Raw genomic sequence first — 24,315 nt, 5'->3', positions numbered from 1 at the left:
TTTGTGATGTGTGTCTATGTATGTATTAACACGTTGTACTGAATGGGGTGAGAATAGCTTGAGCTACCTCATCCCTTTGTGTGTATTTTACCTCAATAAACTTATTTCAATTTCAATTTCAATGTTGTCAATTTACGGAGTGTCTAAACTGCCACTTTTATACAACTACAAATATCTGCGGTTTTACTTGTTCTTCGAGGTTGTTCTAGTGTTTAACTCTAACTCCTGACAAATCATTTGTAGCTCAGATCGCCATTCTTGAATCAATGACTTTTGAACATCAAGTTTGTCAATCTCATTTGAAACTGTTATTTCCGTCTCTCTGGCCTATTTGAAAATATTATAAATTTTTTTTAGTTAGTTTAGTTCATTTATTATGCACCCCATACCCATCTTGTGGGCGGTAGTGGAAAGGATTACAGAGGCACATAATGGGCTCAGGGACTGAACCCCACAATTCATTTAGCTAAGCAAGTTACAATCTTGATGAGCTAGTTACAAAATTCAATATAAGTCATCACATCAACAAGGGTTCGAGATCGACCTCAACTACAGGTTCTAAATTAAGCAACTGACATATGTGGAGAGCTAGTGTCACAATTTATGTTTGTACTGCACACCGCCCCCCATCCAGTGGGCAGCGGTGGATAGGTTACAATCACTTAGTTACTACCTACAGTTAGCAAACTGGGGATATTTGGCTAAAATTTCTGGTAGCAGATCATTTTGAATGAAACATTGACACATCGCTGGAACATTGGTTATAGAACTGTCTCTAAATTCACGTATCTTTTCGCACTCCATCACATAGTGACGGAGGGTGTGCGAATAATTTTGTTGACACAGTTTACATTTGGTCAGGTCTACATCAGCAGATAATAAGAATTCCCAGAGATACTTGTAACCGAGTCTAAGCCGAGCAGTAGTAACATCTAGAAGTCTGCTGATTTTATTGGATGATACATAGATGTGTGGCTCCTCTTGCATGATAGTATGATGATAGATGGAATTACTGGTGTCAATTTCACTTTGCCTCAGATCTACAAGATCTTGTTGAAGTTCTCGGTGTACTGCTGCTCTCAGATTATAATAAATTTAATGAACAAATCACATTAACCGTGATGAGTGGTTCGAACCTATGGGCTTGGCATTCCCAGATGCTTGCTCTAGTCGAATGCGCCACAACATGGTCAAAAGAATTGCAACCTAGGGTACTACTGCACCCACAATTCATTTTTTCTTTATTATGCAGCCCCTTACCCATTCCATGGGCGGTTGTGCATGCAGTTCCCCATGCACTTGGTCTATGACCTCCAGTAGTTCTACCTCTGATGGACCTTTCAATACACATAGAATTCATATTATTGTGATATATCAATACATGGAGAGAGACATTGAAATGGAGGCATCATAGGCAGAACTATTGAATGACAGAGACCGAGTTCATGGGGGAATTGTGTGAAACCTGGTTTGGCTTCAGTGGAAGCCTTGGGATCCTTGTGGGTGCAGTAGTACTCCAAGTTGCAATTCATTTGACCATGTCGTAGCGTGGTGGACTAGAGCATGCATCTGAGAACACTCTGTGCATGGGGTTCGAACCCTTATCACAATTCCTGTGATATATCACGATACTGTGATTTATCTTTGTACACATTTGATATTACTTTTAATCATGCATTTAGGTTAATAAAATTAAATACTATATTCTTTACACAAATTAACCTTATTGATATATTGCAAAAGTTCAAGCAGTTAATTCAAGGAAATGGTAGCTAATTTGTAATGGAAAATATATGTAGTACATGATCTGAACCCATAACTAACCTATAAATGCACTATAATACCTTTCACATATAAATACATTGATGGATGGAAAATGACAATGTCCAATCGAACAGCATTGCTCTGCTTTCTCCTTAATTAATCTCTGCATTTTTTCTTCTTTTTTGATTATTGATTATTTAGAATGATTAGTATAATATGTTAAACAAAATTTTATAGGCATTAAGCACAAGTTCTGTACATAATATTTATAATGTGTGTCCATTAAATAAACCCTCATTTAAATACCAACCAATGATGTTGGGACATAACCAACATCAAATGATTCCAAAGTTTCTTCACCAGCTGCCAAATAACTTTGAGTGTAAGTTCTGCCACTGGTAGAACAGTCCGCATTGTGAATGTGTGGTGGTGAAAGTATAGCAGGCAGAATGTCTGGGTGCCACACTGGAAGATTCCCAGCAAACATTTTCATGTTTTTAAAACATCCTAAAAACGACATTTCATTGTTTTCAGCACGTTTATAATTACGTTTAGAAAAGGTTTTTTGAGAACTTTTATATACAACCTTAGAACGTAAATAATTAACATTTCTAAAAACTTTTTTATAATCTTTTAATTACCTACATTAAAACGTTTAGGGTAAATTAGGGTATAATAATTGTTTAATTCATATCTGAAATAGAAAGGGAGAGAAAGAAAGAAGACATATCTGAGAAAGAAATGGACATCCTATATATGTATGTGTAAATTACAAATAAATAGGGTACAAAAAGAGAATTAAAATATTATATTTATTTAATTAAGAATGAGTAATACAACAAAATATATGTAATAGCTCGAAATATATAGACTATATCTATAACAGAATATAAAAGTAAAAATTTAAAAATCTATAAAAATCTATATATGCAATATGTGAACACAATAGATTTTGTGATCAAGCAGCCTGTGATTCATGTCATGCTGAGATCAGTCTGACGTTATAAGCAGTTATTGTTACTTAAAACTAAAACAAGTAAAATTTTCCGAGTATACATATAACACTATAGTTTTTCTATGACTAATAATAAAAATCTATTAATCAAAAGTTTAGGACTAATTAACTAAAAATAAAAATCTACAAGTGAATGTAAACACAGTCAAGTATAATATTCATGTAGAAAGAGAAGGAAAAAGAGAGAGAGAAGGAAAGAAAGAGAAAGAAAGGGAGAAAGAGAGAGAGAAAGAAAAGAAAAAAGAGTCATGTATAATATTCATATTAGCACCATGCAATATAACTTAGATTAAGTAAAAATCTCAGACATTTTTAAATCAAATGAAATATGAGAGCCAGAGAGAGAGACCCAGAGCCAGAGAGAGAGAGCGAGAGCCAGAGAGAGAGCACCACAGAGCCAGAGAGAGAGCCCCACAGAGCCAGAGAAATAGAGCCAGAGAGAGAGAGAGCGTGATCCAGAGCCAGAGAGAGAGAGAGTCAGAGCCAGAGAGAGAGAGAGCCAGAGAGAAAGCCAGAGCCAGAGAGAGAGAGAGAGCCAGAGCCAGAGAGAGAGAGAGAACCAGAGAGAGAGAGAGAGCCAGAGAGAGAGAGAGAGCCAGAGCCAGAGAGAGAGAGAGAGAGCCAGAGAGAGAGAGCAAGAGAGCCAGAGAGAGAGAGCGAGAGAGAGAGAGAGAGAGCGAGAGAGAGAGAGAGAGCCAGAGAGAGAGAGAGAGAGAGAGAGCAAGAGAGCCAGAGAGAGAGTGAGAGAAAGAAAGAGAGAGAGAGAGAGAAAGAGAGAGAGAGACAGAAAGACACACACACAACAAAAGAGGAGACAGAACAAAATTAAGGCAAGGAGAGAGAAGACAGAACAGAAACAACAGAGAGAGGAGAGAAATGAGAAATCATTGAAGAGAAGGGGAAGAGAAACACAAGATAAGAAAAAAATACAAGAAAAATATACAAGATAAAAATGACATAAATGAATACCACAAATATAAAAAGTAAAGGAAGAGAGAAGCTAGAAGAGACAGGAAACGAGAGGTGTTAGAAGAGAGGAGGAAAGGAGAGATTAAAAGTTAAGAAAAACAGGAGAGAAACGTAAAAGAAATAAAAAAAGGGACATTTGTGAGGAGAGAAAATAAAGAGACCAGAGAAGACCATATATCAAGAGTGTGAGGATAAAGACTTATATATTTTCTTAGTAGACATCCTCTGGCTCTTGTTGCCCCTCTTGTATACGAATTGTACTTGCAAGCTTTCCCTGAAAAGATATTAACAAAATTAATATTTAATTATTTATTTATATAAATTACACACACACAAACTTTATATATTATATATATATATATATATATATATATATATATATATTATTAAATATGACCGAAAAAGTAAGATTAATAATTCTAACACGAATTTTCTCAATCTTTCGTACATTATGCTTCACTGTTGGAGGTAAATCAAAAATCACTTCTCCAAAATTCATTTTTATTTCTAGTCTGACGCGACACGGGCGCGTTTCGTAAAACTTATTACATTTTCAAAGACTTCACAAATACACAACTGATTAGAACTTGCGTTTCCCTGATTTTATATCTACATTTGAGTGAGGTGGGAAGGGTGATGTGGCATTACATTTGAGTGAGGTGGGAAGGATGATGTGGCATTAGAGGATATTAATAGGGTATTAAAAGTATCAACACAAGACAGAACACGAAACAATGGATATTGAATAGAAGTGTTTGTAGAAAGCCTATTGGTCCATATTTCTTGATGCTTCTATATTGGAGCGGAGTCTTGAGGTGGGTAGAATATAGTTGTGCAATAATTGGCTGTTGATTGCTGGTGTTGACTTCTTGATGTGTAGTGCCTCGCAAACGTCAAGCCGCCTGCTATCGCTGTATCTATCGATGATTTCTGTGTTGTTTACTAGGATTTCTCTGGCGATGGTTTGGTTATGGGAAGAGATTATATGTTCCTTAATGGAGCCCTGTTGTTTATGCATCGTTAAACGCCTAGAAAGAGATGTTGTTGTCTTGCCTATATACTGGGTTTTTTGGAGCTTACAGTCCCCAAGTGGGCATTTGAAGGCATAGACGACGTTAGTCTCTTTTAAAGCGTTCTGTTTCGTGTCGGGAGAGTTTCTCATGAGTAGGCTGGCCGTTTTTCTGGTTTTATAGTAAATCGTCAGTTGTATCCTCTGATTTTTGTCTGTAGGGATAACGTTTCTATTAACAATATCTTTCAGGACCCTTTCCTCTGTTTTATGAGCTGTGGAAAAGAAGTTCCTGTAAAATAGTCTAATAGGGGGTATAGGTGTTGTGTTAGTTGTCTCTTCGGAGGTTGCATGGCTTTTCACTTTCCTTCTTATGATGTCTTCGATGAAACCATTGGAGAAGCCGTTATTGACTAGAACCTGCCTTACCCTACAGAGTTCTTCGTCGACTTGCTTCCATTCTGAGCTGTGGCTGAGAGCACGGTCGACGTATGCGTTAACAACACTCCTCTTGTACCTGTCAGGGCAGTCGCTGTTGGCATTTAGGCACATTCCTATGTTTGTTTCCTTTGTGTAGACTGCAGTGTGGAAACCTCCGCCCTTTTCCATGACTGTTACATCTAGAAAAGGCAGCTTCCCATCCTTTTCCGTCTCGTAAGTGAAACGCAGCACGGAACTCTGCTCAAATGCCTCCTTCAGCTCCTGCAGATGTCTGACATCAGGTACCTGTGTAAAAATGTCGTCAACATACCTGCAGTATATGGCCGGTTTCAAGTTCATGTCGACTAAGACTTTTTGCTCGATGGTACCCATGTAGAAGTTTGCAAACAGGACACCTAGGGGAGAACCCATAGCGACCCCATCTACTTGCTTATACATATGCCCATCCGGGCTCAAGAAGGGTGCCTCTTTAGTACAAGCTTGGAGTAGTTTCCTCAGAATACTTTCTGGCATGTCAAGAGGAGTACAGGCTGGATCACGATACACTCTGTCGGCTATCATTCCGATTGTCTCGTCCACAGGTACGTTGGTAAACAGCGATTCTACGTCCAACGAGGCTCTTATCCCTGTGGCCCGCAAAGCAAAGGTCAACAAACTGATCGAAACTGTGAACGCCAAGAAATCCGGACTCCACCTGCCAAAGATCATTGGGGAATATAAACCTGGATATGCGTATGGAAATGTCAAGACGCACAAGCCTGGAAACCCACTTCGGCCAATCATTAGCCAGATACCCACACCCACGTACAGATTGGCAAAGCGACTCAACGGCCTGCTGACTCCTTATGTTCCTTGCGCCTTCAGCCTGAAGTCTCCAAAGGAATTTGTGGACTTACTGCGGGGCGCACGGGCCACAGGGATAAGAGCCTCGTTGGACGTAGAATCGCTGTTTACCAACGTACCTGTGGACGAGACAATCAGAATGATAGCCGACAGAGTGTATCGTGATCCAGCCTGTACTCCTCTTGACATGCCAGAAAGTATTCTGAGGAAACTACTCCAAGCTTGTACTAAAGAGGCACCCTTCTTGAGCCCGGATGGGCATATGTATAAGCAAGTAGATGGGGTCGCTATGGGTTCTCCCCTAGGTGTCCTGTTTGCAAACTTCTACATGGGTACCATCGAGCAAAAAGTCTTAGTCGACATGAACTTGAAACCGGCCATATACTGCAGGTATGTTGACGACATTTTTACACAGGTACCTGATGTCAGACATCTGCAGGAGCTGAAGGAGGCATTTGAGCAGAGTTCCGTGCTGCGTTTCACTTACGAGACGGAAAAGGATGGGAAGCTGCCTTTTCTAGATGTAACAGTCATGGAAAAGGGCGGAGGTTTCCACACTGCAGTCTACACAAAGGAAACAAACATAGGAATGTGCCTAAATGCCAACAGCGACTGCCCTGACAGGTACAAGAGGAGTGTTGTTAACGCATACGTCGACCGTGCTCTCAGCCACAGCTCAGAATGGAAGCAAGTCGACGAAGAACTCTGTAGGGTAAGGCAGGTTCTAGTCAATAACGGCTTCTCCAATGGTTTCATCGAAGACATCATAAGAAGGAAAGTGAAAAGCCATGCAACCTCCGAAGAGACAACTAACACAACACCTATACCCCCTATTAGACTATTTTACAGGAACTTCTTTTCCACAGCTCATAAAACAGAGGAAAGGGTCCTGAAAGATATTGTTAATAGAAACGTTATCCCTACAGACAAAAATCAGAGGATACAACTGACGATTTACTATAAAACCAGAAAAACGGCCAGCCTACTCATGAGAAACTCTCCCGACACGAAACAGAACGCTTTAAAAGAGACTAACGTCGTCTATGCCTTCAAATGCCCACTTGGGGACTGTAAGCTCCAAAAAACCCAGTATATAGGCAAGACAACAACATCTCTTTCTAGGCGTTTAACGATGCATAAACAACAGGGCTCCATTAAGGAACATATAATCTCTTCCCATAACCAAACCATCGCCAGAGAAATCCTAGTAAACAACACAGAAATCATCGATAGATACAGCGATAGCAGGCGGCTTGACGTTTGCGAGGCACTACACATCAAGAAGTCAACACCAGCAATCAACAGCCAATTATTGCACAACTATATTCTACCCACCTCAAGACTCCGCTCCAATATAGAAGCATCAAGAAATATGGACCAATAGGCTTTCTACAAACACTTCTATTCAATATCCATTGTTTCGTGTTCTGTCTTGTGTTGATACTTTTAATACCCTATTAATATCCTCTAATGCCACATCATCCTTCCCACCTCACTCAAATGTAATGCCACATCACCCTTCCCACCTCACTCAAATGTAGATATAAAATCAGGGAAACGCAAGTTCTAATCAGTTGTGTATTTGTGAAGTCTTTGAAAATGTAATAAGTTTTACGAAACGCGCCCGTGTCGCGTCAGACTAGAAATAAAAATGAATTTTGGAGAAGTGATTTTTGATTTACCTCCAACAGTGAAGCATAATGTACGAAAGATTGAGAAAATTCGTGTTAGAATTATTAATCTTACTTTTTCGGTCATATTTAATAAAATATGTCTACAGGAAAGACTGCTACCAAAATATACTAATATATATATATATATATATATATATATATATATATATATATATATATATATATATATATATATATATATATATATATATATATATATATATATATATATATATATATATATATATATATATAATTTCGTAAACCTCACCCTGTAAACATTCATGTTTCTACATGTTAAACAAGCTACGAGGATGAGGGAAGGGGATGTTCCCTCCATGCTGGATATTATATTTACCAGGAAAGAGAAAGATATATTTATCATTCAGTACCTCCCTCCTTTGGTACCTCCCTCCTTTTACCCAAGTGACATTGTCACTTGGGTAAAAGTGACCATGTCTTTTTGGGAATAAAGTATGCAATGCATTATAATCTGGAAGAAAATGAGCTTGAAGCAGTTGAAAAACCTGACTTGTGGAGAGGTCATTATGGGGAACTCAGATATTTCCTTAAGGAATTTGACAAACACTTGCTGTTAGGACATGAAGTAAATGAGATGTATGTCAAGTTTTGTGAAATATATGATAATGGCAGAACAAAATTTATACTAAAGCAGAGATGCAGAACTAGGAAAAGGGGAAAAATTGCCCAAACATACAAGCAATACAAAGATGCGAGAAACAACAATAGCAGTAAGGAGAGGGGCAGAAAGACTATGACTTTCGGTCATATTCAACAACACAAATATACATACACACACACACATTATTGGAAAAAATTGGAATTGGAATATTGGAAAAAATAATTAAAACTAAATGGGTAGAACACCTGGAGAGAAATGATATAATTTCAGACAGACAGTATGGTTTTCGATTTGGAAGATCCTGTGTATCGAATTTACTCAGTTTCTATGATCGAGCAACAGATATATTACAGGAAAGAGATGGTTGGGTTGACTGCATCTATCTGGACCTAAAAAAGGCATTCGACAGAGTTCCACATAGAGAGGTTGTTCTGGAAACTGGAAAATATTGGAGGGGTGACAGGTAAGCTTCTAACATGGATGAAAAATTTTCTGACTGATAGAAAAATGAGGGCAGTAATCAGAGGCAATGTATCGGACTGGAGAAATGTCACAAGTGGAGTACCACAGGGTTCAGTTCTTGCACCAGTGATGTTTATTGTCTACATAAATGATCTACCAGTTGGTATACAGAATTACATGAACATGTTTGCTGATGATGCTAAGATAATAGGAAGGATAAGAAATTTAGATGATTGTCATGCCCTTCAAGAAAACCTGGATAAAATAAGTATATGGAGCACCACTTGGCAAATGGAATTTAATGTTAATAAATGCCATGTTATGGAATGTGGAACAGGAGAACATAGACCCCACACAACCTATACATTATGTGAGAAATCTTTAAAGAATTCTGATAAAGAAAGAGATCTAGGGGTGGTTCTAGATAGAAAACTATCACCTGAGAACCACATAAAGAATATTGTGCGAGGAGCCTATGCTACGCTTTCTAACTTTAGAATTGCGTTTAAATACATGGATGGTGATATACTAAATAAATTGTTCATGACTTTTGTTACGCCAAAGCTAGAATATGCAGCTGTTGTGTGGTGCCCAACAACAGAAGTTGGCCCATATCTTAAGAAGCACATCAACAAACTGGAAAAGGTGCAAAGACATGCTACTAAGTGGCTCCCAGAACTGAAGGGCAAGAGCTACGAGGAGAGGTTAGAGGCATTAAATATGCCAAAACTAAAAGACAGAAGAAAGAGGTGATATGATCACTACATACAAAATAGTATCAGGAATTGATAAAATCGACAGCGAAGATTTCCTGAGACCTGGAACTTCAAGAACAGGAGGTCATAGATTGAAACAAGCTTAACACAGATGCTAAAGAAATATAAGAAAATTCACTTTCGCAAATAGCGTGGTAGACGAATGGAACAAGTTAGGTGAGAAGGTGGTGGAGGCCAAGACTGTCAGTAGTTTCAAAGCGTTATATGACAAAGAGTGCTGGGAAGACGGTCTCATCCTGTAACTACACTTAGGTATTTACACACACACTATATATATATATATATATATATATATATATATATATATATATATATATATATATATATATATATATATATATATATATAATATGACAATTATGTCATATTAATTATGTTATAATTACCTATATATTATGCTTGTATGTCTGCTGTATCAGATGGGCCATTGTGCTACATCGGATGTGCCAATTGGGTGCATCTGATGGGCCTTCTGCGTTGTCCAAGTATTGTACCTCACCTTACTTCACCACTCCTTCCTGCCTATTTATACCCATCACTCGATCTGTAAAATGACCTTCTGAAGATGTATTTAATATACGAAAGTACTTAAGGAAATTTCCTGTTTCATTTTTCCTCCGTGGTCTGACATTGTCACATTCTTAATCACGTGTTTATTTTCGTGATATACACACATATATATAATATATATATATATATATTATATATATATATATATATATAAATATATATATATATAAATATATATATATATATATATATATATTATATATATATATATATAAATATATATATATATATATTATATATATATATACATAAATATATATATATATATATATATATATATGTCGTACCTAGTAGCCAGAATGCACTTTTTGGACTACTATGCAAGGCCCGATTTGCCTAATAAGCCAAGTTTTCCTGAATTAATATGTTTTCTCTAATTTTTTTCTTATGAAATGATAAAGCTACCCATTTTATTATGTATGAGGGAAATTTTTTTTTATTGGAGTTAAAATTAACGTAGATATATGACCGAACCTAACCAACCCTACCTAACCTAACCTAACCTATCTTTATAGGTTAGGTTAGGTTAGGTAGCCGAAAACGTTAGGTTAGGTTAGGTTAGGTAGGTTAGGTAGTCGAAAAAACATTAATTCATGAAAACTAGGCTTATTAGGCAAATCGGGCCTTGCATAGTAGGTTGAGAAGTGCGTTCTGGCTACTAGGTACGACATATATATATATATATATATATGTCGTACCTAGTAGCCAGAATGCACTTTTCAGCCTACTAAGCAAGGCCCGATTTGCCTAATAAGCCAAGTTTTCATTAATTATTATATTTTCTCTATTTTTTTTCTTATGAAATGATAAAGCTATCCATTTCATTATGTATGAGGTCAATTCTTTTTTTATTGGAGTTAAAATTAATATAGATATATGACCAAACCTAACCAACCCTACCTAAACTATCTTTATAGGTTAGGTTAGGTAGCTGAAAATGTTAGGTTAGGTAGTCGAAAAACATTAATTCATGAAAACTTGGCTTATTAGGCAAATCGGGCCTTGTATAGTAGGCTGAGATGTGCGTTCTGGCTACTAGGTACGACACACACACACACACACTCACATATATATATATATATATATATATATATATATATATATATATATATATATATATATATATATATATATGTCGTACCTAGTAGCCAGAACTCACTTCTCAGCCTACTATGCAAGGCCCGATTTGCCTAATAAGCCAAGTTTTCATGAATTAATTGTTTTTCGACTACCTAACCTACCTAACCTAACCTAACCTAACTTTCTCTACTACCTAACCTAACCTAACCTATAAAGATAGGTTAGGTAGGGTTGGTTAGGTTCGGTCATATATCTACGTTAATTTTAACTCCAATAAAAAAAACATTGACCTCATACATAATGAAATGGGTAGCTTTATCATTTCATAAGAAAAAAATTATAGAAAATATATTAATTCAGGAAAACTTGGCTTATTAGGCAAATTTGGCCTTGCATAGTAGGCTGAGAAGTGCGTTCTGGCTACTAGATACGACATATATATATATATATATATATATATATGTATATATATATATATATATATATGTCGTACCTAATAGCCAGAACGCACTTCTCAGCCTACTATTCAAGGCCCAATTTGCCTAATAAGCAAAGTTTTCATGAATTAATGTTTTTTCGTCTACCTAACCTACCTAACCTAACCTAACCTAGCTTTTTTTGGCTACCTAACCTAACCTTACCTATAAATATAGGTTAGGTTAGGTTAGGTAGGGTTGGTTAGGTTCGGTCATATATCTACGTTAATTTTAACTCCAATAAAAAAAAATTGACCTCATACATAGAGAAAAGGGTTGCTTTATCATTTCATAAGAAAAAAATTATAGTAAATATATTAATTCAGGAAAACTTGGCTTATTAGGCAAATCGGGCCTTGAATAGTAGGCTGAGAAGTGAGTTCTGGCTACTAGGTACGACATATATATATATATATATATATATATATATATATATATATATAACTGAAAACTCACACCCCAGAAGTGACTCGAACCCATACTCCCAGGAGCAACGCTACTGATATGTACAAGACGCCTTAATCCACTTGACCATCACGACCGGACATAATGAGGTGATAGCCGAGGCTATTTGAACCACCCCACCGCCGGCACTCGGATAGTAATCTTGGGCATAGCATTTTACCAAATCACCTCATTCTTTGGGGCACACGTGAGGAACACAAATGCGAACAAGCCTGAATGGTCCCCAGGACAATATGCAACTGAAAACTCACACCCCAGAAGTGACTCGAACCCATACTCCCAGGAGCAACGCTACTGATATGTACAAGACGCCTTAATCCACTTGACCATCACGACCGGACATAATGAGGTGATAGCCGAGGCTATTTGAACCACCCCACCGCCGGCACTCGGATAGTAATCTTGGGCATAGCATTTTACCAAATCACCTCATTCTTTGGGGCACACGTGAGGAACACAAATGCGAACAAGCCTGAATGGTCCCCAGGACAATATGCAACTGAAAACTCACACCCCAGAAGTGACTCGAACCCATACTCCCAGGAGCAACGCTACTGATATGTACAAGACGCCTTAATCCACTTGACCATCACGACCGGACATAATGAGGTGATAGCCGAGGCTATTTGAACCACCCCACCGCCGGCACTCGGATAGTAATCTTGGGCATAGCATTTTACCAAATCACCTCATTCTTTGGGGCACACGTGAGGAACACAAATGCGAACAAGCCTGAATGGTCCCCAGGACAATATGCAACTGAAAACTCACACCCCAGAAGTGACTCGAACCCATACTCCCAGGAGCAACGCTACTGATATGTACAAGACGCCTTAATCCACTTGACCATCACGACCGGACATAATGAGGTGATAGCCGAGGCTATTTGAACCACCCCACCGCCGGCACTCGGATAGTAATCTTGGGCATAGCATTTTACCAAATCACCTCATTCTTTGGGGCACACGTGAGGAACACAAATGCGAACAAGCCTGAATGGTCCCCAGGACAATATGCAACTGAAAACTCACACCCCAGAATTACTATCCGAGTGCCGGCGGTGGGGTGGTTCAAATAGCCTCGGCTATCACCTCATTATGTCCGGTCGTGATGGTCAAGTGGATTAAGGCGTCTTGTACATATCAGTAGCGTTGCTCCTGGGAGTATGGGTTCGAGTCACTTCTGGGGTGTGAGTTTTCAGTTGCATATTGTCCTGGGGACCATTCAGGCTTGTTCGCATTTGTGTTCCTCACGTGTGCCCCAAAGAATGAGGTGATTTGGTAAAATGCTATGCCCAAGATTACTATCCGAGTGCCGGCGGTGGGGTGGTTCAAATAGCCTCGGCTATCACCTCATTATGTCCGGTCGTGATGGTCAAGTGGATTAAGGCGTCTTGTACATATCAGTAGCGTTGCTCCTGGGAGTATGGGTTCGAGTCACTTCTGGGGTGTGAGTTTTCAGTTGCATATTGTCCTGGGGACCATTCAGGCTTGTTCGCATTTGTGTTCCTCACGTGTGCCCCAAAGAATGAGGTGATTTGGTAAAATGCTATGCCCAAGATTACTATCCGAGTGCCGGCGGTGGGGTGGTTCAAATAGCCTCGGCTATCACCTCATTATGTCCGGTCGTGATGGTCAAGTGGATTAAGGCGTCTTGTACATATCAGTAGCGTTGCTCCTGGGAGTATGGGTTCGAGTCACTTCTGGGGTGTGAGTTTTCAGTTGCATATTGTCCTGGGGACCATTCAGGCTTGTTCGCATTTGTGTTCCTCACGTGTGCCCCAAAGAATGAGGTGATTTGGTAAAATGCTATGCCCAAGATTACTATCCGAGTGCCGGCGGTGGGGTGGTTCAAATAGCCTCGGCTATCACCTCATTATGTCCGGTCGTGATGGTCAAGTGGATTAAGGCGTCTTGTACATATCAGTAGCGTTGCTCCTGGGAGTATGGGTTCGAGTCACTTCTGGGGTGTGAGTTTTCAGTTGCATATTGTCCTGGGGACCATTCAGGCTTGTTCGCATTTGTGTTCCTCACGTGTGCCCCAAAGAATGAGGTGATTTGGTAAAATGCTATGCCCAAGATTACTATCCGAGTGCCGGCGGTGGGGTGGTTCAAATAGCCTCGGCTATCACCTCATTATGTCCGGTCGTGATGGTCAAGTGGATTAAGGCGTCTTGTACATATCAGTAGCGTTGCTCCTGGGAGTATGGGTTCGAGTCACTTCTGGGGTGTGAGTTTTCAGTTGCATATTGTCCTGGGGACCATTCAGGCTTGTTCGCATTTGTGTTCCTCACGTGTGCCCCAAAGAATGAGGTGATTTGGTAAAATGCTATGCCCAAGATTACTATCCGAGTGCCGGCGGTGGGGTGGTTCAAATAGCCTCGGCTATCACCTCATTATGTCCGGTCGTGATGGTCAAGTGGATTAAGGCGTCTTGTACATATCAGTAGCGTTGCTCCTGGGAGTATGGGTTCGAGTCACTTCTGGGGTGTGAGTTTTCAGTTGCATATTGTCCTGGGGACCATTCAGGCTTGTTCGCATTTGTGTTCCTCACGTGTGCCCCAAAGAATGAGGTGATTTGGTAAAATGCTATGCCCAAGATTACTATCCGAGTGCCGGCGGTGGGGTGGTTCAAATAGCCTCGGCTATCACCTCATTATGTCCGGTCGTGATGGTCAAGTGGATTAAGGCGTCTTGTACATATCAGTAGCGTTGCTCCTGGGAGTATGGGTTCGAGTCACTTCTGGGGTGTGAGTTTTCAGTTGCATATTGTCCTGGGGACCATTCAGGCTTGTTCGCATTTGTGTTCCTCACGTGTGCCCCAAAGAATGAGGTGATTTGGTAAAATGCTATGCCCAAGATTACTATCCGAGTGCCGGCGGTGGGGTGGTTCAAATAGCCTCGGCTATCACCTCATTATGTCCGGTCGTGATGGTCAAGTGGATTAAGGCGTCTTGTACATACCAGATGCGTTGCTCCTGGGAGTATGGGTTCGAGTCACTTCTGGGGTGTGAGTTTTCAGTTGCATATGTCCTGGGGACCATTCAGGCTTGTTCGCATTTGTGTTCCTCACGTGTTGCCCCAAAGAATGAGGTGATTTGGTAAAATGCTATGCCCAAGATAACTATCCGAGTGCCGGCGGTGGGGTGGTTCAAATAGCCTCGGCTATCACCTCATTATGTCCGGTCGTGATGGTCAAGTGGATTAAGGCGTCTTGTACATACCAGATGCGTTGCTTCTGGGAGTATGGGTTCGAGTCACTTCTGGGGTGTGAGTTTTCAGTTGCATATGTCCTGGGGACCATTCAGGCTTGTTCGCATTTGTGTTCCTCACGTGTTGCCCCAAAGAATGAGGTGATTTGGTAAAATGCTATGCCCAAGATAACTATCCGAGTGCCGGCGGTGGGGTGGTTCAAATAGCCTCGGCTATCACCTCATTATGTCCGGTCGTGATGGTCAAGTGGATTAAGGCGTCTTGTACATACCAGATGCGTTGCTTCTGGGAGTATGGGTTCGAGTCACTTCTGGGGTGTGAGTTTTCAGTTGCATATGTCCTGGGGACCATTCAGGCTTGTTCGCATTTGTGTTCCTCACGTGTTGCCCCAAAGAATGAGGTGATTTGGTAAAATGCTATGCCCAAGATAACTATCCGAGTGCCGGCGGTGGGGTGGTTCAAATAGCCTCGGCTATCACCTCATTATGTCCGGTCGTGATGGTCAAGTGGATTAAGGCGTCTTGTACATACCAGATGCGTTGCTTCTGGGAGTATGGGTTCGAGTCACTTCTGGGGTGTGAGTTTTCAGTTGCATATGTCCTGGGGACCATTCAGGCTTGTTCGCATTTGTGTTCCTCACGTGTTGCCCCAAAGAATGAGGTGATTTGGTAAAATGCTATGCCCAAGATAACTATCCGAGTGCCGGCGGTGGGGTGGTTCAAATAGCCTCGGCTATCACCTCATTATGTCCGGTCGTGATGGTCAAGTGGATTAAGGCGTCTTGTACATACCAGATGCGTTGCTTCTGGGAGTATGGGTTCGAGTCACTTCTGGGGTGTGAGTTTTCAGTTGCATATGTCCTGGGGACCATTCAGGTTTGTTCGCATTTGTGTTCCTCACGTGTTGCCCCAAAGAATGAGGTGATTTGGTAAAATGCTATGCCCAAGATAACTATCCGAGTGCCGGCGGTGGGGTGGTTCAAATAGCCTCGGCTATCACCTCATTATGTCCGGTCGTGATGGTCAAGTGGATTAAGGCGTCTTGTACATACCAGATGCGTTGCTTCTGGGAGTATGGGTTCGAGTCACTTCTGGGGTGTGAGTTTTCAGTTGCATATGTCCTGGGGACCATTCAGGCTTGTTCGCATTTGTGTTCCTCACGTGTTGCCCCAAAGAATGAGGTGATTTGGTAAAATGCTATGCCCAAGATAACTATCCGAGTGCCGGCGGTGGGGTGGTTCAAATAGCCTCGGCTATCACCTCATTATGTCCGGTCGTGATGGTCAAGTGGATTAAGGCGTCTTGTACATACCAGATGCGTTGCTTCTGGGAGTATGGGTTCGAGTCACTTCTGGGGTGTGAGTTTTCAGTTGCATATGTCCTGGGGACCATTCAGGCTTGTTCGCATTTGTGTTCCTCACGTGTTGCCCCAAAGAATGAGGTGATTTGGTAAAATGCTATGCCCAAGATAACTATCCGAGTGCCGGCGGTGGGGTGGTTCAAATAGCCTCGGCTATCACCTCATTATGTCCGGTCGTGATGGTCAAGTGGATTAAGGCGTCTTGTACATACCAGATGCGTTGCTTCTGGGAGTATGGGTTCGAGTCACTTCTGGGGTGTGAGTTTTCAGTTGCATATGTCCTGGGGACCATTCAGGCTTGTTCGCATTTGTGTTCCTCACGTGTTGCCCCAAAGAATGAGGTGATTTGGTAAAATGCTATGCCCAAGATAACTATCCGAGTGCCGGCGGTGGGGTGGTTCAAATAGCCTCGGCTATCACCTCATTATGTCCGGTCGTGATGGTCAAGTGGATTAAGGCGTCTTGTACATACCAGATGCGTTGCTTCTGGGAGTATGGGTTCGAGTCACTTCTGGGGTGTGAGTTTTCAGTTGCATATGTCCTGGGGACCATTCAGGCTTGTTCGCATTTGTGTTCCTCACGTGTTGCCCCAAAGAATGAGGTGATTTGGTAAAATGCTATGCCCAAGATAACTATCCGAGTGCCGGCGGTGGGGTGGTTCAAATAGCCTCGGCTATCACCTCATTATGTCCGGTCGTGATGGTCAAGTGGATTAAGGCGTCTTGTACATACCAGATGCGTTGCTTCTGGGAGCATGGGTTCGAGTCACTTCTGGGGTGTGAGTTTTCAGTTGCATATGTCCTGGGGACCATTCAGGCTTGTTCGCATTTGTGTTCCTCACGTGTTGCCCCAAAGAATGAGGTGATTTGGTAAAATGCTATGCCCAAGATAACTATCCGAGTGCCGGCGGTGGGGTGGTTCAAATAGCCTCGGCTATCACCTCATTATGTCCGGTCGTGATGGTCAAGTGGATTAAGGCGTCTTGTACATACCAGATGCGTTGCTTCTGGGAGTATGGGTTCGAGTCACTTCTGGGGTGTGAGTTTTCAGTTGCATATGTCCTGGGGACCATTCAGGCTTGTTCGCATTTGTGTTCCTCACGTGTTGCCCCAAAGAATGAGGTGATTTGGTAAAATGCTATGCCCAAGATAACTATCCGAGTGCCGGCGGTGGGGTGGTTCAAATAGCCTCGGCTATCACCTCATTATGTCCGGTCGTGATGGTCAAGTGGATTAAGGCGTCTTGTACATACCAGATGCGTTGCTTCTGGGAGTATGGGTTCGAGTCACTTCTGGGGTGTGAGTTTTCAGTTGCATATGTCCTGGGGACCATTCAGGCTTGTTCGCATTTGTGTTCCTCACGTGTTGCCCCAAAGAATGAGGTGATTTGGTAAAATGCTATGCCCAAGATAACTATCCGAGTGCCGGCGGTGGGGTGGTTCAAATAGCCTCGGCTATCACCTCATTATGTCCGGTCGTGATGGTCAAGTGGATTAAGGCGTCTTGTACATACCAGATGCGTTGCTTCTGGGAGTATGGGTTCGAGTCACTTCTGGGGTGTGAGTTTTCAGTTGCATATGTCCTGGGGACCATTCAGGCTTGTTCGCATTTGTGTTCCTCACGTGTTGCCCCAAAGAATGAGGTGATTTGGTAAAATGCTATGCCCAAGATAACTATCCGAGTGCCGGCGGTGGGGTGGTTCAAATAGCCTCGGCTATCACCTCATTATGTCCGGTCGTGATGGTCAAGTGGATTAAGGCGTCTTGTACATACCAGATGCGTTGCTTCTGGGAGTATGGGTTCGAGTCACTTCTGGGGTGTGAGTTTTCAGTTGCATATGTCCTGGGGACCATTCAGGCTTGTTCGCATTTGTGTTCCTCACGTGTTGCCCCAAAGAATGACGTGATTTGGTAAAATGCTATGCCCAAGATAACTATCCGAGTGCCGGCGGTGGGGTGGTTCAAATAGCCTCGGCTATCACCTCATTATGTCCGGTCGTGATGGTCAAGTGGATTAAGGCGTCTTGTACATACCAGATGCGTTGCTTCTGGGAGTATGGGTTCGAGTCACTTCTGGGGTGTGAGTTTTCAGTTGCATATGTCCTGGGGACCATTCAGGCTTGTTCGCATTTGTGTTCCTCACGTGTTGCCCCAAAGAATGAGGTGATTTGGTAAAATGCTATGCCCAAGATAACTATCCGAGTGCCGGCGGTGGGGTGGTTCAAATAGCCTCGGCTATCACCTCATTATGTCCGGTCGTGATGGTCAAGTGGATTAAGGCGTCTTGTACATACCAGATGCGTTGCTTCTGGGAGTATGGGTTCGAGTCACTTCTGGGGTGTGAGTTTTCAGTTGCATATGTCCTGGGGACCATTCAGGCTTGTTCGCATTTGTGTTCCTCACGTGTTGCCCCAAAGAATGAGGTGATTTGGTAAAATGCTATGCCCAAGATAACTATCCGAGTGCCGGCGGTGGGGTGGTTCAAATAGCCTCGGCTATCACCTCATTATGTCCGGTCGTGATGGTCAAGTGGATTAAGGCGTCTTGTACATACCAGATGCGTTGCTTCTGGGAGTATGGGTTCGAGTCACTTCTGGGGTGTGAGTTTTCAGTTGCATATGTCCTGGGGACCATTCAGGCTTGTTCGCATATATATATATATATATATATATATATATATATATATATATATATATATATATATATATATATATATATATTAGTTGATTTTATACCCGCATTAGGTCAGGTGATAATACAATGAAGGTGAAAACATGGGGGGATACATAAGGGATAAACATAGGGGCTGCAGAAGGCTTATTGGCCCATACGAGGCATCTCCTATCTAAACACAAAGATTAATCCAGTGTAATTGGCCTGTTATGTTGTAACATAACATATATATATATATATATATATATATATATATATATATATATATATATATATATATATATATATATATATATATATATATATATATATATATATATATATATATATATATATATATATATGTATGCCATATACATATATATGCTATGTTGTATGCTACAACTTGGCTGATAATAAAGCCATTCACAACTGCAGGCCTAATAAAAAAAGGAGGTGGCATAGCAATATCTTACAAAGATACCTTCATCTGCAATAGTCTCATTAGTAATAGAGACGACTATTGTGAATATACCTTTGCCAAGTTCTCCAGTAAATCCCTTAAATCCTCCTTGACTATAAGTGCCATCTATAGATTTCCCAATACCGACATAGCTTCATTCTCAGATAACGTAAGGAATCTTATCATAAATAACAATCTCAACAAAAATCAAACCAACTTAGTGGTTTGTAATGGTGAACAAAACATGCAGATACTTATATATAACCTGTGAATAGAGTGTAATAACACCAAAACTATTTGTTTATTGTTTTATGACCATAATAATTGAATCACTAATATGATTCACTAATATATAATCCTAATAATAATCACTAATATATAATCCATTGAGCATGCTGCATCTCTTTCAGTCTCTTTGCAATTTGAACAAGAGGGTTTTTAATTGATCGAACCATATTCTTAAAGTAAAGTAAATGAGATGTATTCCATATTTTGCAAAATATACTATGAAGGCACACAAACATTCATACCAAAACTGAAGGGCAGGATTTATGAGGAGACATTAGAGGCATTAAATATTCCAAACTAGAAGACAGAAGGAAAAGAGGAGATATGATCACTACGTACAAAACAGTAACAGGAATTGATAAACTTGATAGGGAAGATTTCCCGAGACCTGGAATTTCAAGAACAAGAGGTTATAGATTTAAACGAACTAAACAAAGATGCCGAAGAAATGTAAGACAATTCACTTTTGCAAACAGAATGGTAAACGGTTGGAACATGTTAGGTGAGAAGGTGGTGGAGGCCAAATCCGTCAAAAGTTTCAAAGCATTATATGACAAAGAGTGCTGGGAAAATGGGACACCACGAGTGTAGCTCTCCATCCATCTGATTGATAACCCAAATGAATTTTTCATGGATATGATACCAACATCAAATCATAAATCAGATGTGATCCTATCCCCACTGGATTTTGAAGAAGCCATAGACAGTATGCCTATGCACTCTGCACCAGGCCCTGACTCTTGGAACTCTATATTCATCAAGAACTGTAAAAAACGTTATCGCAGGCCCTTCACATTCTTTGGAGACAAAGCCAAGATACTGGCATTGTCCCTGACATACTAAAAACAGCAGAGATAGCACCGCCCCATAAAGGAGGAAATAAGGCAGAGGCAAAAAACTACAGACCGATAGCACTAACATCGCACATCATAAAAATCTTTGAGAGAATGCTAAGAAGTAAGATCACAAAATACATGGAATCACAGCATCTCCATAACCCCAGACAACATGGTTTCAGAACAGGGCGCTCTTGCCTATCACAGTTGCTGGACCACTCTGACATGGCACTAGATGCCATGGAAGACAAACAAAACGCTTTGACAAAAAAAAGCCTTTGACAAATGTGACCATTGTGTTATTGCACATAAAATGCGTTCAAAAGGAATTACCGGAAAAATAGGCAGATGGATATACAACTTCCTGACTAATAGAACCCAATGTGTAGTAGTCAACAAAATAAAATCTGGACCATCAACCGTAAAGAGCTCAGTCCCCAAGCGTACTGTGCTTGCTCCAATACTTTTTCTCATCCTCATATCGGACATAGACAAGGACACAACCTATAGTACTTGATCATCCTTTGCAGATGACACTAGAATCTTCACGAGAGTAGGCAACATAGAGGACACGGCAAACCTCCAATCAGATGTAAATCAGGTCTTTCTATGGGCTACAGAAAATAACATGGTGATTAACGAACATAAGTTTCAGCTCATGCGCTACGGAAAAAATAAAAAATATAAAAACGGAAACCACTTACAAAACTCAGTCAAATCATAACATTGAACGGAAAAGCAACGTAAAGGATTTGGGTGTACTGATGTCAGAAGGCCTTACATTTAAAGAACAATAAAGTAGCCGTCACAACTGCAAGAAAAATGACAGGATAGATAACAAGAACTTTTCACACTAGAGATGCTATACCGATGATGATAGTTTTCAAGACGCTAGTGCTCTCTAGAGTGGAATACTGCTGCATAATGAAAGCCCCTTTCAAAGCTGGAGAAATTACTGACCTATACTTATGCATTTATCTTCGGTTTAACACAACAGGCACCAGACACACGCAAGGCATCATACACACTAGGATAAAACAAACATTAGGCCAGAAGTCAGAAAAGAATTCAAAGAATTTTACTGGAAAGGCTTGCTGTTAGGAAAGGAAGTAATTGAGATGAATTAATGCACAGTATGTCAATTTTGTGAAATATATGATAAAGGAACAAAAACATTTATACCAAAACAAAGATGCAGAACTAGGAAACAGGATTTGTTCAACTGAAATTTCAAGACGGACAGAGACCAAAAGACACAAAAATGGAATCAATATACGAAGAGGCCAAACCCCCAAACATACCAGTAATACAAAGAGAAACAACTACACGGCAGTGAGGAGAGAGGCAGAAAGAAATTTTGAAAAAAAGGAACAAACAAATGTAAAGTAGAACAAATCATATTCTATAAATACAGCAACAACCAATTGCAGGTAAAGGATAATATTCAGAGCTTTTAAATGCATGGATGGCGAAATACTCAAGAAATTGTTCACGACTTTTGTTACACCAAAGTTGGAATATGCAGCGGTTGTATGGTGCCCATATCTTAAGAAGCACATAAACAAACTGGAAAAGGTGCAAAGACATGCTACTAAGTGGCTCCCAGAACTGAAGGACAAGAACTATGAGGAGAGGTTAGAGGCATTAAATATACCAAATATACTACACAAATATATATACTACACATGCACAATAAACTACCCTACACAGGCTGAGTATGGTGTGTACAATAAATTATTAGCTAAAAGATAAGACTGAGTTTGTATAAATGGGGGTTAAGTCAGAGTGGGAAAATGTAAGTGGAGTGCCTAAAAACCCTGTCCTGGGACCTCTGTAATTCATAATATATACAAATAATTTAGACTCAGGTTTGATCAGCAATATTTGAAAATTTCCAGACGATACAAAAGGGATTTTTTCTGGATTCAGGATTATTTTTTTATGGCTGAAAACAGGTTTTCAGCAATAAAAGAAATACAGTATTGCTGGAACAACCGTCGACATCTTCAAGAGAAAACCTGAACATCTTCAAGAAGTGAAGATGACCTTGAGAAGAAGTATAGGTTGGGAGAAGTATAGGTTAGGAATTGTCTCCAAAGAATTCTCAAAGAATTACTCGTTATTGCTATCCAAGATAATTAGACGAGCCAAAGCTAAATACTACGAAGATAAATTTACCCAAATAAAGAGTACCTTACCTAAAAATATGTATGTACCTTACGTAAATAAACATTTGATTTTGAAGTGCCGGACAAACAAGGCTGTGGTGGATATGTGGGCCTGAGGGGCCTGTCCAAGCAACAGCCTGTTGGACCAAGCTCTCACATGTCAAGCCTGGCCTTGGAAGGGCTTGGTGAGTAGAACAACTACCAGAACCCTATAATGCATGTATCAAGGTGTCCAGGCAGTGAGCACCACATAATGCAGTGCAGTCCTGTAAGAATAAGCACAGTAAGTATGGGCATGGAGGGGGTGCAGCAGTGGCTTGTGAAGGGCTGGAGAGTAAATGGACATGCCCAGGGGTAAAAAGCATTAGGGTAACAGAACATAGCCCATAAAAATAGTAATGACAATGAATGAATAATTATATGAATGCAATAATACTTCATATCTCAATAGGAATACTAAGCAGGATGCAAGACAAGGTACTGGTGGTGATAGTGGTTGGTACAAGTCCTCACATCCCCACAGACACCAGTAACAGCCCTCACCTCCCAACACAGTACCCTTGTAGCGAGTTAATCTTATACTCGCTTCATTATCTTATAGCATAACTAATTAACACTAATTACAGAAGCTACACAGGTGATACTTTGGTGTGAGTTGAGCGCACTGAGCGTCGGTATCGCTACACCCTTGTTCCTTAACAACCCTTTGGACCTTTATTACAGAAAAATAGAATCAATTAATTTAATAAAATATAAAATATAAGTGCTTACTTACGATAATACTATCGGTGGAACACAAAATCTTCTTCTTCTTGATAGTAGGTGCAGTTTGCATGAAGGGTTAGTCCTCGCCATGACTGAACTGACGACAAAATGGCCGATGTGTTGATATGGCGTCAGGTGACGCTGTGACGTCACAGGTGAGGGACGCTTTGCGCATTACTCCCTCGTACTTAAAAAGTACTACAGGTACTTTTTGGTTTTATTTTTGAATATGGCAGAAGTTGGACAGCTTTTCAAATCATTATAAGGGAGTGAGTTCCATAGACTAGGTCCCTTTATTTACATAGAGTGTTTACATAGATTAAGTTTGACTCTGGGGATATCAAAGAGATATTTATGTCTGGTGGGGACGTGGCCATGTGTTCTATTA

The sequence above is a fragment of the Procambarus clarkii genome, chromosome 35, assembly GCF_040958095.1.
Source record: "Procambarus clarkii isolate CNS0578487 chromosome 35, FALCON_Pclarkii_2.0, whole genome shotgun sequence".
In the NCBI taxonomy this organism is placed as follows: Eukaryota; Metazoa; Arthropoda; class Malacostraca; order Decapoda; family Cambaridae; genus Procambarus; species Procambarus clarkii.
This window is presented reverse-complemented; position numbering follows the sequence as displayed.